This window comes from Amblyomma maculatum, chromosome 8, assembly GCF_055883805.1.
Source record: "Amblyomma maculatum isolate TAMU_Amacu chromosome 8, ASM5588380v1, whole genome shotgun sequence".
Taxonomy (NCBI): Eukaryota; Metazoa; Arthropoda; class Arachnida; order Ixodida; family Ixodidae; genus Amblyomma; species Amblyomma maculatum.
Genome location: NC_139351.1, coordinates 85822390 through 85835342, shown reverse-complemented (window position 1 = coordinate 85835342; position 12953 = coordinate 85822390). Strand labels below are relative to the sequence as shown.

The window sequence follows — 12953 nt, the reverse complement described above, 5'->3', positions numbered from 1 at the left end:
GCATGCGCCGCTCGCGGCTTGTTAAATTTATATTCTAATTGTCAATCGCCTGCCCCTTGTCTCATTTGCGTTAATGCTCCCATATTCAATTCAAACAAACTTGCCCTTAATTGTTGCCTTTGTTCTTGCAATAGACGCAAAAGTGATGGTCATAAACACCGTCTAATCATGCACACTCTCTTGTTAACTGCACCACTACGAAATCTCCTTAGGTCACGTGACGACTTTTTGCCCATGTACCCTGTTCATTGCATGGCTTCGGAGCTCTTCGATTATGCCACTCGAAAACCTCTGCTCTGAAAACCTCGAATTGCATCAGTGAAATCGCATACGTTAAGAGGCAATTACGGCCATATGCTTGGTCTCCAGCTTTTGGTATCACAAAGCATGCACCATTATAACTGCGTTTACGGTCGCACTCTATCACGTGTAACGTGCCATATTTGGCAAATTTCACCGAAATAGGTGCACCAATGTTTGACACATATACTATCAGTGGAGTTTAGCAAAAGCCTGAAATAAACTTCTTAGAGGGATCTGAAATGTAGCATTCTGAATGGCGGGAAGACAGTATGCAAGTTCTTGAGTGCCAACACAAAGATACCACCATAACTATCACACAGAGTTGCTTATCCATCTTCAATTAACTTCTCTGTCTCCTTCCTTATTGTTCCCGTTGGGGTAGTCGTTCATAATCACATTCTTTCCATTAAAGCATAAGCCCTAGTTTTCAGGCTTTCCGATCAGTGACCGCACGTGGACATTTCTTTATGCAGGAGGCTGCACGTGCCAATGTTAGCGACCTGGAAGTAAAGGGATCTTCATTCGAGCTGGAACCACTTCATGAGTGCACGCTCTCAGCGGTCACCTGGGGTGTCCTTCGTGCAACGTTTCTTCATATTCAGAGTACTGTTTGTGATATACGACCGATTTCTCAGCTATCGACTGAGCGAAGAAGCATGTGTGATATAGTGACGCACTTCCGGAGTCGAAGACAATCCAAATGAATAAATGCATGTTAACTCCCACGTTGTGACTAGTCATCTTGTCCGCTTAAACACAGAAGCGTGCCAGCAAGATCGCAAGAGTCGCTACGATTCGAAGCATCGCGTGGTCTCTGTTCGTCTAGATGACTAAGTACTGCTCTATACACCACTGCGCAGCTCTGGTCTTAGTGATAAATTTCAGCGCCGCTATCTTGGTGCCTACAAGGTCATCAACCAAACTTCCCCAGTAAATTACGAAGTCGCACCTGTTGATCCCCCAGCCGACCGACGCCAACGTGGAAATGAAATTGTTCATGTATCTCGCTTGAAGCTGTTTGTGCGCCGCGGTATATCGGTTGTTTCGGGCACGCGCTTCGGTTTTCTCCATCAGATTAAACGCTGACACGGCATACCTTGCCTTGCCTTCACGACCTTGCCGTCTGGACCTGGCCTTCTTTCACAATATCTTTGCTCCCTATCCCCAACCCCACTCGAGAGAACTGGGAGGCGACCCTGTCCGGCTGCTGCACCCTAGAGGCCCGAAGGGTCTTAACGCAGCGCGCCCGGGCTGCGGCGAACGCCAATGGAGTGCCTGTCTAGGCATCCCACTTAGTGTATATACCTCTCTGTACTTATAATAAACGTTTTCACCACCCCACCACCACCCTGCGTTTCGCCGCCGTGGCAACGCGCCGTCACTTCTTATCGAACCCAGGCCACCGTGGTTCAGTAGTCGAGCGCCCTAATCACGTAGTCACAGTGGCGACGAATATTCTCTATATGTATGTATGTATGTATGTATGTATGTATGTATGTATGTATGTATGTATGTATGTATGTATGTATGTATGTATGTATGTATGTATGTATGTATGTATGTATGTATGTATGTATGTATGTATGTATGTATGTATGTATGTATGTATGTATGTATGTACGTATGTACGTACGTACGTACGTACGTACGTACGTACGTATGTATGTATGTATGTATGTATGTATGTATGTATGTATGTATGTATGTATGTATGTATGTATGTATGTATGTATGTATGTATGTATGTATGTATGTATGTATGTATGTATGTATGTATGTATGTATGTATGTATGTTTACGTATGAAGTACGCGCTTATGTACGTATGTATGCGCGTTGATTCGGATGGGTGTGAAAAGAATACTCATCGGAAACGTCCCCCGGTCTCGAGGGAGAGAGCGCGCGCTCTTTCTTACGGCCTTCTCAATCGCCGCGGGAACAATGGGAACTTTTCTCCTTGAGTTACGATCTCCGCCACCGCAAGGGGCGCGACCTGCTCACTGTTCGCTCCGCGTCTGCTTCAGCGGCGGCGGGTGGCTTTTGCCTGGTCTCGCGCTGTCACTCGCGAGTTTCGTGGTGAGTGCAGCCCCGAAATTAAAGAGCACAGAAGGTAGATGCTGTAGCGGCATGTCGTCAACGTACCACACGTGAACGGATATAAAAAACATTGTAGTTCAGCAAACGTTCGACAAGCATGGCATACATTGCGGCACGGTAGCTACGTTTGTCCATTTTAATCCGAATTTTCCCCAAGCCTGTACAAGAATAGGAACAAAAAGAAAACTGAATGAGCAGTGATCACATCGAAACTTCTTCAAGGCTAACATGACAGCAACTCGTCGTTTGCAACAGCAAAACCGGCTTTCAGCGCTAGATGCGAAACCATTCATGTAGCACCGAAGATGAAAATAATTTCATAAAAATGTAATGTAAATTGCAAAATGCTTGCATGATATCAAGTATTAGTATAACAGTCAAAGTAAACGTTGTAGGGTTGAGTTTTAAATGTTATTACAATTCATATACTATGCAATGTGTGATACTATAAACATTATTTTAATTTTGCTAATAAACATTGTTTTAATAAAATGTTTACATTATATTATGCTTATTATGAAAACAAAAATGGTTTGATATTCATGACACCACTTGTGCTCGAAGTGGTAAAAAAGGCCAATAAATGATGAAGGTGATACTCGATACAGTGACTTACAAATGAGCTCACCTGCTATATCGAAAGTATGCAAGAAACCTCTAAAGCGTTAAATAAGGACAATCTCACTGAAGACTCCTTTCAAGCCTTATATAGCGACCCATTGAGGCTCTCTTTGGGAAAGTAAGGTTAATGTGCGGAAGGGAATGACATATGCTAGATGCGAGGGCCGTAACAGCTAGCGGCACATGACTACATGACTACATTGTCAAGACGGACGTTTCATCTGAGAGCAACATCAAGGCACTGAAGGAAGTGATGGCATCGCCTACCATCCCATTTCCCACTGTCACATATTCCAGTTCACCTTACGTCGCTGAATATATCGTTTAGTTAATCAACTTCGGGTGTGACGCTTGCGCTATTCTTCTTGAAAGTAGCGAAAGAAGCAGCCTCATGTAGTACGCTCTTCTACGAGGATAATGTTCTAGTGAACGGCATTGTCTGAAACCAGAGCTTGTTGCCTATTAGACAAACTTTTTTTTTTCGAAAAAGCTGCCGTGCACCTACTACACACAAATGTTCTCGAAGTACTTAAGATCCTGATTCAGTCAGCATTTCAGAACTCAACACTGAATTGCCCGAAAGGAATTGACAACAGCTATGTTATTAGGTCCGCTTCTTTGATATTTGAAAAATTTCTCAGAATTCTTCTTCTCAATTAATTATACCAGAAAAGTGACAGAGAAGACCGAGAGGCCAACTCCTTATGTGCACAAGCCGTGCAGGAAGATTTTGAGCCTGAATTTTCTAGACGCATGTCGCATTTTGATGAATTGATGAATATAATGTTCAATGTGTAACTTTGAAGGACAATTTGTTTATTGTTGGCCGCTCTTCTCGATTTTGCTTAACTGCTTATGCCGATTTCCTTGATTAAAAGTAGTCGCGAAACTACATATACATCTTGGGTCTTTCAACCGACTGATATGTTATGAACGAAGCTAGAACAGCCCACTCCACTAGACAAGTGAAATTTTTACTATATGAGTAAATTTTTTTATGTACTCTGAATCTGAGACGCGCCATGATTTTTTGCCGGTGCCTCTTCTGATCTAATCGAAAACGGTAGCGGTTGACAGAATCTCCACCCAACAGTTCACCATGCACTCACGTCAGGTCGCGCTACACCTGCTTAAAGCATTCAAAGGTAGATTGCATAACCTGGTAAATTTATTTTTGTACAAAACTTAGGGGTAAAAAATGTTGAAGTGTACCCGAAGCTTCATTCGACCGTGCACGGCCGCACTGACGAAGGAGCGAACGCGTGAGCGGATTATTGACTGTATTTTATTCCTCGTACACGATAAATGTTCGATGTTGATGACGGACTTTGTATAAACCATGAGGGGCGAAATGTCAGGACCTGCCGGTTGCAACTGACGGGGGCGAAGCTAAAAGCGAGCGCGCGTTTCCCTTGCGCGTGAACGGCTGTAGCGGAGGAGCAGCAGTGGGGCGGTGGCGACCCCACCGAGGCGCGGCGGGCGGTGGAAACAGACCCCATTGGAGAGGCCGTAAGAGAAGAGAAGCGCTCTCTCCCTCGAGACCGGCCGTGGTATGTATGTATGTATGTATGTATGTATGTATGTATGTATGTATGTATGTATGTATGTATGTATGTATGTATGTATGTATGTATGTATGTATGTATGTATGTATGTATGTATGTATGTATGTATGTATGTATGTATGTATGTATGTATGTATGTATGTATGTATGTATGTATGCATGTATGTATGTATGTATGTATGTATGTATGTATGTATGTATGTATGTATGTATGTATGTATGTATGTATGTATGTATGTATGTATGTATGTATGTATGTATGTATGTATGTATGTATGTATGTATGTATGTATGTATGTATGTATGTATGTATGTATGTATGTATGTATGTATGTATGTATGTATGTTTACGTATGAAGTACGCGCTTATGTACGTATGTATGCGCGTTGATTCGGATGGGTGTGAAAAGAATACTCATCGGAAACGTCCCCCGGTAGGGTTTCTGGGTGCCACGAAATAGGCACAAATTTGGCAGCCACGCTCGGCACTAAGGATCGCACCAACGTTAGTCATCAATTGTTAGACGTGTTGAAAACCATAGACAGAGTAAAAATCGTGGGCGGGTTGACTTCAACAAACTAAGTTATTTTGTGCTAAAAACATCTAAACCTCGGCTGTCCATCCATGTTAAGAACGTTCCGCCCTAGGTTTGCTGGTAGCCCATCCAAATTTAGGGGGTGGGCCAAGTCTATTTTGAGGGTAGAGCAGAATCAGGTGTGAACATGGCGGAACTCAGTTTTCCAGTCTAAAGTTTTGAATTATGCAAATTCATTGACAGCGGTAGGCTAAACCAATTTTCGGGGGTAGGTCGAGTTTTATAATCAAACCGTTTCGAGTTGTTAATGCATATTAAGAAGGCAATGCGAAAGCGGCATGTTTCAGGTCGATTTTGCGCAGATGCAAGTTGATGGAGAAGGCTACAGCGCAAGCTAGTGGCAGTAAAAGACGTGGTCTGATCAGCTGTTGCGAGAACAGAATATCTGTGAAGTTCCGTTCCGGCTCCCGAAAAGAAATTATTGGGTTCGAATATGCTATGCTGCGGCCCATTTTTTTCTGTGAGCTCAGGGAAGGCTGCACACATTTGTTAGGCTTGACCACATGAAGTAGTGGTTTCGTACTAAACTTACGTGATACGACTGCAAGCGCGTAGCCTCGGGCGTACTAAACGTTGCCCTCTTCTCTTCTTTCTGAAGCGCCAGCACCCGGCTAGAGTTAAAGACTAGAAAATTCCAGAACGGTCCTCCGCGCCTGGCTAATCATGACGCGCGCCTTGACATTATATTGATTGATATACTGTTTGCTATATGAACGCCAAGTGTGTATGTGTGCCTATCTTTGCACATAGAAGGGAACGGGAGTGGGGCCAAATACCTTATTTACTCGGTTGTAAATCTCATTACCGGCCGCAAGATGCAAAGATCGATTACAAGCATGTCCCAAAAACTGAAAAATCTGTCGTCAGCCGCACTCTTCTTGGTCGATATGTCCGCCGGTCTGAGTTCAGCAGTAGGAGCAGTGCCAGTTTATTGCTTTTTGGCAGCTTTCTTAGGTTGGGGAAGTGATCGTCATATTATCCGTAATACCGCCAAATGAATATTTATACTTGGAACAACGAACATTCATTGCAACTAGTCTTTAACGATGAAGCAAACGGTAACGACCCAATGCCACCAACCTGTGGCTCAAGTGCCACGTCACGTGCTTGGTCCCGTGTGGTGCAGATCGGCGAGTAACGACGAGAACCCCAGAATAGGCAGGACAGAAAAGGTTACGTGACACTTGTGCCATGTAATGACGCAGATGGGGGCGTGGTTTAGGGCGAGATCTTTCGAAACCTGACGTCTTTTGGCGACAAATTGCTAGATTGTGTTGAAAAACGGAACTGAAGGTAATCAATTTTTGAAATTGTAAAACCTGATGTCATTATTATTATTTGTCATCTGCACATCATGTGGTGTAATATGGACGCAATTAAATATATGAGGCAATAGCTATGACGATAAGTACTGGCTTCACATGAGGAAAGCAATGGAAGCGGACATACAAGCGTTAGGCGATATTGCTAGGCTCTGAACTTGCTGGTCAATGCTTTTACCCTAAAAACTTACGCCTCATTGAAAACAACTAACTCCACTTACCGAACATGATCCAGTCGTGCGGACGCACTGCGAATGAAATGGGGAGGAAAGGATGGAAATGCATTGGAGTCAGGGCAAGTGTGCATTGTATACCAAGAGTAAGCTTACAAAGGCGCGCTCACAGCTGCCTCATACGACGTGGCAGAGTGGAGGTATTGCGGCAATAGGAATATCTATAACCGAAAGTTTTCAGACAACTTTTCTTATTTAACATTGTGAAAATGATGGGGTTTTGCTGTTAAGAACAGCAATGAACATTTCCAGACAGATTGTGCAAGTAGAAAGAACTATTAAAATGACGGAGTATTTTTGAAACATCTAGTGAAAAAACACTATCAGTCACAATAACCTCATACAGATTTCTCATTTAAACTCATACTAAACTCGTACAAGTATCATATAATCTCATTCAAATATCATTCAACGTATGAGAAATATAAGGGCTTATATGAGATTTGTATGAGTTTAGTAGAGCTTAGTATGAGAAATCTGTATGAGGTTATTGTGACTCATACAATTTTTTTTCGCTAGGAATATATAGCAAAACATAATAGCGTGCGATCTAGGAGTGCAATTTATACGCACACATGTAAGCAAAAATGTCCGACTTATTTTTCTCATTTCGCCGAGCACCAATGGCGGCCGCTGCGCGTTGAAGCTAAGCGAGTTCTTTTAGGAAGAACGCCGCGAATTAATCTACGCCGTTTTAGAGGTAATCAATTTATAGAACGACCCACGAATGTGCCGTGTTATCATCCACCTGCAGCCACAATGTGCGCACCGTCCTCGCCATGGAGGTAGGAAAGACTTATAATATCAGTCATGCTGCTTTTCTGGATTTCGTTGTCATACTCAATTTACAACTTAGAGTACGCACTTTTGTAAACTTTTTCTTTGAAGGTAGACAATTTGCAGTACGCCTCAGTGGCGAGGCCATAGGATCATTTGTCATTCTTCGCAGTGTACCCTAGGGATCTGTGTTGTCACCCACATTTTTTATTATTGCGTTTATCTCCCTTGCATGGCGTTTACATAAAATTTCTGATGTTAAATTCTTAATATACGCTGATGACATCACGGTGTGGAGCACACACAACGACCTACTGACTCAATCATCGGCCCTGCAATCAGCTTTAGATATTACGTGCACATATGCATCTTCCATTGGCCTTGAACTTTCCGCCAGTAAAACTACGTTCATATCAGTCGCCAACCGCTGGGGCCGCCGTAAACTATCGGCAACACCTATTCGTCTACCCCATCTGGAACTCCACTTCAGGAAAGTTCAACAGCAAAAATATTGGGCTTAACAATTAATGAGTCAGGAACTGGAACTTCATTGCTGTCCGGCGCTAAAAAAACAAGCGTTACAGACTCTGGTTCTGATCTGACACATTGGTCCAAAAACGGGCGGCTCTCGTTCAGATGTTGCAAGACAGTTGGTACAGGCAGTTGTGCAACCGCGCCCTGTTTATCAAGCTCAATTTCAGCATTTGACAAGGAACAGTGGAATCGACTTGAGGCTATAAATCGAGAGGCAATGAGGGTCATCCCCTGCCTCCCTCGCATTACACCAATCGTGGCGCTCCAAGAAAACACACAGCTAAACACAATAGATGAACTGGTGCAGCAACGACGTGATGCACGCAGGCTTAAGGCCACACTCTCTCACGCAACGTGCGCTCTGAGGGCTTATGCTTCAACACATTCACTACTACCACAGCCACTGCCAGTTCTTCCTTCATTTCGTTTGACCTCTTTACGCAATCATTACACGCATAATGTATATTCTACATGCACATGCGCCTGAATGGTACTGCCTCAGTATCTTTAACTGTGGAGAACATAAAACAAGTTTGCCTACCTACCATCACGCTGCGAACAATTCAATCACTATATTTGTTCATTATCAACATTAGCCAGACAATGCCCAGTGCAGGGCGATGGCCTCCCCCATACTCCTGCAATAAACCACGTCCTCTGTTAGCAGCATCCATCTGGCCCCTGCAAACTTCTGAACCTCATGCGCCTACCTAAATTTATGTCACCCTTCCTAAGCTTTCCTACCTTGGGATCCAATAACCTAGAACATGAGGATATGCAAAGAAGCAACACATATAAAATGAGCAAGTGGCTGAAATAGCACCAGTCAGTACCGTCGTAAGGGCTAATTGCTTCTAGTTGTTGGTGGGGTCGCAAATAGTGCAATCACTATGGTTTCCTATGCGTAGTATCACTTTGAATCGAATAGTACGGTGAACTGATAAAGGCAGGAGCACATATCTGTCAGCAGGATGGCGAGACGCAAGGTGCGTTCCAATACACCTTGACAAAATATAGCCTGGGCATACATTGCAGGATGAGCAAATAATATTGACAAGAGGGAAGCATTTTATGCAGTTCATTTTATCAAAAAAGCTCTACAGTTTGTGATCAGCCTCACGAAGGAACGCTATAGGGCAATATTTATACTCGGATGAGGGGCGCGCTTCTGCTTGATACATTTCGCCGTATCTTCTAAGCCAGTAATTTGGAAGAAAACTGAATCCGCAAAGGGCAGCTTCGTTGCATGCATCCAGAGGAACTGCTGGCATGATAAAGTTCCCTGTTGCTATCATACCTGATATATAGCTCTGTGGCATATAAAAAAATGTGTTTTTAATTTGAGCGCTTGTCGATAGCCAACCAACAGGTGATACTGTGTCGGCAGCTAAGACTGTTTTTAGACTGTCTGCTTGTCGGCTCATTAAAAGTGAGCGGCGGTTCTTTCGATGAGCCCGCTCCCTCGTTCGGGGATCCGATTCGTGCCCAAAGGTTCCTTGGGAGTCGGATCTTCTCGGCACGACTTCGGAGCCATCTATTAGCGATGCGAGAAAGCATATGCCCTCCGGCATGGTCTTTCAGATTACCCCTCTCCTTTGCGCGTTAAAGAAACACGCGGGAGAGTGTAATCTCGGAGCCCATGCTTTCCGCCTTTTCTCACAACAGTCGCAAACATACCCTCGCATCCCGTCGCCTTCGGCTGTCTTTTGAGCCACTCTTTCAAAACAGCGAGAATGAGCGGCGGCTCGTGAAGAGCGGGCGGCTCATTGAGCGGTGGTTCTTTGCGGGACTTTTGGAGGCCTGTTGTTCAGTGAGCCTCCTAGAAATGTGAGCGGCGGTTCTTTTAAAGAGCCGCCCGTTCAGTGAGCCGTCAGGAACCGTGCCGCCAGAATTGGTTCTTCTTCTTGCTGCGACATCAGCGCACCTATTAGCAGTGGAAGAAATCAAATCCGGTGAGCAAGCAGGTGTGGATCGAGTTGGCGTACAAAGAAAAGAAAAAGTCTGCCTTCTGCACGATCCTCCGCACGCCATCGGCTGCTTCGACGCCGTGTCGAGGCTCCGCGCTGGCGACCTGGCAGCCGCAATGTGTGTGGATGCTTAAGGTGGTCATCGCCAGTTTTGTGCGTCGTTTGTTTTGCTTTCCACGCTTGCTAAGCGTAGTTTTATGAAGTTTTATTACAACAAGGCGAATTTCAAATGCAAACCGACTTCCGCAGCCAGCCCAGCAGAAAACAAAATCTCGTTCGGTCATGTACAAACTGCACCGACTGCAGCGCGTTGTATGCTCTAAACGGGAAAGAGATGCATACCGACTTCCGCAGCCAGCCCAGCAGAAAACAAAATCTCGTTCGGTCATGTACAAACTGCACCGACTGCAGCGCGTTGTATGCTCTAAACGGGAAAGAGATGCATACCGATTTCCGCAGCCAGCCCAGCAGAAAACAAAATCTCGTTCGGTCATGTACAAACTGCACCGACTGCAGCGCGTTGTATGCTCTAAACGGGAAAGAGATGCATACCGACTTCCGCAGCCAGCCCAGCAGAAAACAAAATCTCGTTCGGTCATGTACAAACTGCACCGACTGCAGGGCGTTGTATGCTCTAAACGGGAAAGAGATGCCTTGAAAAATTAAAACCACTCCTCACAGCATGAATGGCGAGCGATACGGCTTGAAGTAGACTTCAAAATGAATGAGCCAATGAACAAATTACGGTCGGAGTATTTATGCAGCTGCGACGACAGGGAAGTTGAATATGTTTCTGTTCGCAAACCGGGGAAGAAGCCTGTCGCCACGTGGAAAAGAAACAACGGGAAAAGCCGGTGGGCTAAGAGCCTAGGGCCTTCTGAAAAACTGACGCAACGTTGAACAAAAGGGTTATAAGAATATACGAAACAGGAATCAGAAAAAACAAAATTGAGGAGGGTATGAGCCAAAAAAAAGGAAAATTTAGAAAAGAGAAAAATCACTAACGCGGGCTTGCTAAAAAGCGCACACTGCATTAAAAAATAATGCATATACATACTTTCCCTGTCTCTGGAAATATAGCAGCGACCTAGCATCAGTAACATGCTTTCTATATCTATTAACTATCGATATCTGTCTATGCTATCACTATCTTTATGTATATTTAGTCAGCCTGCATGAGATTTTGGGTATCATTTCGAGAATGGTAGCACCAAGTATATATTAGGGATAATTCTCAGTGTGGTGCATGGTGCTCATTGTTATTCAGATAATTTTGGAACGATAGGATAACAAATGAACAAAATCGATCTTTTCATTGCGAATGGGTGCACCTCCGGTAAATATGGTGGACTTAAAGAGAAAGAATCGCATCTAAAAACGGATGTTGCTCATTAATGGGATTTTGTAGTCACCCCGAAGGGAGATAGAATGGTGCCACAATTATATCTTTCACGCCCCCACCATATTTTACTAATGCCTAACACATTTTAAAGGAACATGAATGCATTACCTATAAATCGTGTTATATGTATCTCCACTGATACCTTTAAATGGTGGCACCGGCACACGATGCGCGATCAGTGAGAGCCGTGATACATCATGCGAACAGCAGCGGTCAACGTAAGGCGTCATGCTTTGCAAGATCTAGGTCTCTAGAAAGGTTCGGCACGGCTCACTGCACGAGAGGGGGAACCGGCTCTCCAAAGTCAAAAAGAACCACCGCTAACTTTTACTAAACTTCTGCTCACTCGTTCTTTAATAAGCGCGGTTGAAAAGACAGCCGAAGCCGAGGATGGTACAGTTCTATAGCGAGAGAGTGGTTGCGATTCTTACGAGAAAGGGCGGAAGAGCAGTTGTTTTGTCGCACCGCTAATATAAGCGCGGAAGTCGCGCCCGGCCACCGGGCTTCAACGGAACGGTCCGGAAAGTCGACGGGCGCGTATCAATGAACGAGAAAGAGAGGCAGAGAGGTTTTCTCTCTTTCCAATAGAAGCACGGCTCGCTCCTGAGCGACCCACACTTAAGTGAGCCGGTGAGCCATTGGAATTAGCTGGCTCACTTCAGTGAGCTGAGCGGTTGTGAGCAGCTCAGTAAAGTGAGCCGCTTTGCCCATCGCTAGTCAGCATTCCCTCCAGTGGACCGGAAAGCGCGCGGCACCAAGAGATCGAAATTAAACTAGCTGTAGACAAGTCAATCGAAAAGCATAAAGCAGCAGCGTGTGTACAAATAAATTTTAAGACGTTAAATACAACACATGCGAGTAGAACAGCGGCACCGGGCGCGGCACAAATAAAGTAGGCGCAACAGCTGATGACTCAGTGACAGCGATCGCGAACGATGGGTCATCGAAATCAGAGGTGACGCGTGGACCGAAGCAGATGCTGTTTGTGAGAAAAAAGTTTCAGCTGCTGTAGAAAACAGCGTCCATATCGCTACAGGCGCGGAATTTGCAGCATCTGATCAGAAGCTCGAGACACTCCGCGACGCGACAAGCTCCCTATTCAAAACTGAGCGCACGGTAGCGTGCAGACCTACACGACCCGCCCGTAGCGACGAACCTGCCTAGCACTAACGGGTGTCGAGACGAAAGTAATTCGCCCATTGAACCTGAGCGGCGTTGCGCCGGCGGGTCGGAGCGTTCCCGCTCGCCTGTGCAAACTGAGTGGGCTTGTGTGCTGACGAGCAAAGTGCACCCCAGATCATTAACCGGATAAGACCATCATGAAGTGCAACACGTGCAACAACTGGGACCTGTCATGAACGTTTTGCATTCAGTGCAGTGACTGTGTCCAAGAACTATGCATGATGACATTCTGGCGCGAAAATGGTGACTTTCTGTGAATGTACTGCATGCCACGATGTGTCCGTAAAAATAACTGTTCATGCAGATTGCGTTCCAGTGGACGGAAAGTCGCGGCCCTTTGTATGTGTTCGGTTTG

At 45.0% G+C, this 12953-nt stretch overlaps 1 pseudogene; it reads left to right on the top strand.

Annotated features, from left to right (window-relative positions):
* LOC146181692 (sodium-coupled monocarboxylate transporter 2-like) overlaps window positions 1-146 on the top strand; it is a 29626-nt pseudogene extending 29480 nt beyond the window's left edge.
* Window positions 147-12953: the final 12807 nt, after the last annotated feature.